The 5000-nt window shown below is 51.5% G+C and overlaps 1 protein-coding gene across 3 annotated transcripts in view; it reads right to left on the bottom strand.

Moving 5' to 3' along the window:
• Window positions 1-5000, bottom strand: part of ppox (protoporphyrinogen oxidase) — a 44449-nt gene that overhangs the window by 38633 nt on the left and 816 nt on the right. The window contains exon 2 of one of the 3 annotated variants that reach the window (XM_060822535.1): window positions 4416-4586. The exons of the other annotated variants lie outside the window; for them this stretch is intronic. The gene's annotated coding sequence lies outside the window, so the exon portion shown is untranslated. The remainder of the gene's footprint in view (window positions 1-4415; window positions 4587-5000) is intronic. 3 annotated transcript variants of the gene reach the window in all.

Genomic DNA, 5000 nt, shown 5'->3' with positions numbered 1-5000 from the left:
TCTTAGGGAAAGGCTAACAGCTTGATACAGACTCAAGATGAAGTGCTATTAGCCAGGACTGCAGTAGGAAGAGTGATTAGTGCCCATTACTCGAGCAATGGACTTCCGCGCAGAAGCTGAAACTGACAATGGCTGTGCTGAAACTGACAATCACCGCGTGGAAATTAACAATGGCTGTGCTGAAACCGACAACCACCACGTGGAAATTAACAATGGCTGCGCTGAAACTGACAATGACTGTGCTGAAACTGACAACCACCACGTGGAAATTAACAATGGCTGCGCTGAAACTGACAGTGTCTGTGCTGAAACTGACAACCACCGCGTGGAAATTAACAAGGGCTGCGCTGAAACTGACAATGACTGTGCTGAAACTGACAACCACCACGTGGAAATTAACAATGGCTGCGCTGAAACTGACAACCACCACGTGGAAATTAACAATGGCTGCGCTGAAACTGACAATGACTGCATCGAAATGATCAATGATTACAACAAACAAATTATGTTACAAAGACAATAACCTCATTATTGACCAGTTATATCACAGAAGTATAAAAGTATCTTGACACGTGCCCCGGGTTGAGAGAAGACTCGCAGCTGACCACTGTGCTGTTGGGGGCTCTCACTCCCTGGAGCGCTGGTATTTCCTTCTGCAATAAACACGGTCATCGAACCCCCCCACTCTGACTCTGAGACTGGTGATGTTCCCCACTACACTACCACACACCATTCCATTCTCCTCCATATGTCTATCCAATGACCAGTTAAATGCCCATAACAGTCTACCACCGTTGCAGGCAAGGCGTTCCACGCCCCTCCTACTCTCCGAGTAAAGAACCTACCTCTGACATCTGTCCTGTATCTATCACCCCCTCAGTTTAAAGCTATGCCCCCTTGCGCTCGCCGTCCCAGTACTTGGAAAAAGGCTCTCCCTGCCCACCCTATCTAACCCTCTCATTATCTTATATCTTTCTCTGTTAAGTCACCTCTCAACCTTCTTCTCTCTGACGAAAACAGCCTCAAGTCCCTCAGCCTTTCCTCGTAAGACCTTCCCTCCAGACCAGGCAACATCCCGGTAAATCGCCTCTGCACCTTTTCCAAAGCTTCCACATCCTTTTTACAATGTGATGACCAGAACTGTACACAATACTCCAAGTGCGGCCGCCCCAGAGTTTTGTACAGCTGCAGCATGACCTCATGGCTCCAAAACTCAATCCCACTCCCAGTAAAAGCTAACACACTGTATGCCTTCTTAACAACCCTGTCAACAGTCTCCAGTTAACCTGTAGAAACATTCTAAGTGTCAACTACTCAGTCACTCTTTGTCCTGTCCTTTCAAGACTGTCCCTGGAGCCAATCTCTAAAGTAAGCTTCTTCTGGAAAGGGGACACCAAATAGACTCTGGGCCAGTTCTGAGCAGTTCCCATAGAAATTAAATCTTTAAAAAAAAAGAAACTAATTGGGGATTATAAGGTTTCAATCCTGCAACCTCCATCAGTGAGAGCAGAGAATCCATCTTTATGAGACACACGTGTGTGCCATACAGTGGGGTGGCACGGTGGCTCAGTGGTTAGCGCTGCAGCCTCACAGCACCAGGTACCCGGGTTCAACTCCTGTCTCGGGCAACTGTGTGGAGTTTGCACATTCTCCCAGTGTCTGTATGGGTTTCCTCAGGGTGCTCTGGTTTCCTCCCACAGTCACACGATGTGTAGGTTAGGGTGGATTGGCCATGCTAAATTACCCCATAGTGTTCAGGGATGTGTAGGTTAGGGTGGGTTGGCCATGCTAAATTACCCCATAGTGTTCAGGGATGTGTAGGTTAGGGTGGATTGGCCATGCTAAATTACCCATAGTGTTCAGGGATGTGTAGGTTAGGGTGGATTGGCCATGCTAAATTACCCATAGTGTTCAGGGATGTGCAGGTTAGGGTGGGTTGGCCATGCTAAATTACCCATAGTGCTCAGGGATGTGTAGGTTAGGGTGGGTTGGCCATGCTAAATTCCCCATAGTGCTCAGGGATGTGTAGGTTAGGGTGGGTTGGCCATGCTAAATTACCCATAGTGCTCAGGGATGTGTAGGTTAGGGTGGGTTGGCCATGCTAAATTACCCCATAGTGTTCAGGGATGTGCAGGTTAGGGTGGGTTGGCCATGCTAAATTACCCCATAGTGCTCAGGGATGTGTAGGTTAGGGTGGGTTGGCCATGCTAAATTACCCCATAGTGCTCAGGGATGTGTAGGTTAGGGTGGGTTGGCCATGCTAAATTACCCCATAGTGCTCAGGGATGTGTAGGTTAGGGTGGGTTGGCCATGCTAAATTACCCATAGTGTTCAGGGATGTGTAGGTTAGGGTGGGTTGGCCATGCTAAATTACCCATAGTGCTCAGGGATGTGTAGGTTAGGGTGGATTGGCCATGCTAAATTACCCCATAGTGCTCAGGGATGTGTAGGTTAGGGTGGATTGGCCATGCTAAATTACCCATAGTGTTCAGGGATGTGTAGGTTAGGGTGGGTTGGCCATGCTAAATTACCCATAGTGTTCAGGGATGTGTAGGTTAGGGTGGGTTGGCCATGCTAAATTACCCCATAGTGCTCAGGGATGTGTAGGTTAGGGTGGATTGGCCATGCTAAATTACCCATAGTGCTCAGGGATGTGTAGGTTAGGGTGGGTTGGCCATGCTAAATTACCCATAGTGTTCAGGGATGTGTAGGTTAGGGTGGGTTGGCCATGCTAAATTACCCCATAGTGTTCAGGGATGTGCAGGTTAGGGTGGGTTGGCCATGCTAAATTACCCCATAGTGTTCAGGGATGTGCAGGTTAGGGTGGGTTGGCCATGCTAAATTACCCATAGTGTTCAGGGATGTGCAGGTTAGGGTGGGTTGGCCATGCTAAATTACACCATAGTGTTCAGGGATGTGCAGGTTAGGGTGGGTTGGCCATGCTAAATTACACCATAGTGTTCAGGGATGTGCAGGTTAGGGTGGGTTGGCCATGCTAAATTACACCATAGTGTTCAGGGATGTGCAGGTTAGGGTGGGTTGGCCATGCTAAATTACACCATAGTGTTCAGGGATGTGTAGGTTAGGGTGGGTTGGCCATGCTAAATTACCCATAGTGTTCAGGGATGTGTAGGTTAGGGTGGGTTGGCCATGCTAAATTACCCATAGTGCTCAGGGATGTGTAGGTTAGGGTGGGTTGGCCATGCTAAATTACCCCATAGTGTTCAGGGATGTGTAGGTTAGGGTGGGTTGGCCATGCTAAATTACCCATAGTGTTCAGGGATGTGTAGGTTAGGGTGGGTTGGCCATGCTAAATTACCCATAGTGTTCAGGGATGTGTAGGTTAGGGTGGGTTGGCCATGCTAAATTACCCATAGTGCTCAGGGATGTGTAGGTTAGGGTGGGTTGGCCATGCTAAATTACCCATAGTGTTCAGGGATGTGTAGGTTAGGGTGGGTTGGCCATGCTAAATTACCCATAGTGCTCAGGGATGTGTAGGTTAGGGTGGGTTGGCCATGCTAAATTACCCATAGTGTTCAGGGATGTGTAGGTTAGGGTGGGTTGGCCATGCTAAATTACCCATAGTGTTCAGGGATGTGCAGGTTAGGGTGGGTTGGCCATGCTAAATTACCCATAGTGTTCAGGGATGTGTAGGTTAGGGTGGGTTGGCCATGCTAAATTACCCATAGTGTTAGGTGCATTAGTAAACGTGGAGGAGTAGGGGATTGGGTCTGGGTGGGTTACCCTTTGGAGGGTGGGTGTGGACTTGTTGGGCCGAAGGGCCTGTTCCCACACTGTCGGTGAATCTAATCTAACGCAATTGAAGAGGAAGCTGGAGGCAGGGTGAGCACAGGGAGCAGGAGGATAGACTTTGCAAGCACCAACCCTTTATGAGAAATGTGGCGGTGAGGGGGGGAGGCGGTGAGGGGGGGAGGCGGTGAGGGGGGGGGGGGGGGGGGGGGAAGGTAGCTGGGAACGCGACAGGTTGATGAAAGTGGGGGAGGGTTGATGGCAATACGTGGGAGAAGAGGGTGGAGCGGGTAGGTGGGCAATAAGCTGGACAGGTCAAGATGGCGGCGCCGTGTTCTCCAGTTACCCCCCGCCATCCTCATCCCCAATCCAACGCCTGCACCCTCCTCTCCGACCTGTCACCCTCTCCTTCACCCACCTGTTGTGTTGCTCGCTGCCTTCCCCTCAGCCCCACCTCCCTCCCTCCCTCCCGTTCATCTCTCAGCCCCTCTGGCCCTCCTCAACTCTATGCCCAAACCGGCCCCTCTCCCGCTCCCTCGGATCGTCCTGTCCTGTTGCGCTTTTCCAGCAGCACCCTCTTCTACTCGGTCTCTCCAGCATCAGCAGCCCTGAGTATTTATCCTTCGGGTGGGGGTCGTGTTTTGGAAACACCGACAGGTCCCTACCTCGGTTTTCGTGGAGCTGAGCGGACTGTTGTACAGCGTTTGTTAGAGGGGTCCGGCAAAGGGGTCTCTGGGCTTTTGAGACCGTCCCAATGAAGGTGTCTCAGGTGGGGGAGCTCAATGCTGCCTCAAAGCTGTTCATGGTGTCCAGGGAAGCCAGACTCGGTGAAGGTGCTGATGAAGGCAGCGCAAGGGTCAACTCGAGTGAGAGGGAGAACTGAGAGACCGAACGTGGGCAAAGCAAACAGAATAAAGGACTCTGACACAGCGTGTCGGACCACCTACCAGCCGACAGCGAGGGGGGAGTCATTGGTGAAACCTATCCCAGTCGCATTAATCCTTTTGCACACCCCAGGGAAGTGTTTGAGGGGGCGAGGAGGGGGAGGTGTGTGTGTTTGTGGGGGGGAGGTGTGTGTGTGTGTGTGTGGGGGGGGAGGTGTGTGTGTGTGGGGGGGAGGCGGAGGTGTGTGTTTGGGGGGGGGAGGGGGAGAGATGTGTGTTTGTGGGGGGGGGAAGGGGGAGGTGTGTGTTTGTGGGGCGGAGGGTTGTGTGTGTGTGTGTGGGGGGAGGAGGTGTGTGTGTGGGGGG

The sequence above is a fragment of the Hemiscyllium ocellatum genome, unplaced genomic scaffold (assembly GCF_020745735.1).
Source record: "Hemiscyllium ocellatum isolate sHemOce1 unplaced genomic scaffold, sHemOce1.pat.X.cur. scaffold_1046_pat_ctg1, whole genome shotgun sequence".
Taxonomy (NCBI): Eukaryota; Metazoa; Chordata; class Chondrichthyes; order Orectolobiformes; family Hemiscylliidae; genus Hemiscyllium; species Hemiscyllium ocellatum.
Note: the sequence above shows the minus strand (reverse complement) of the source record. Positions and strands in the feature narration are given on the sequence as shown.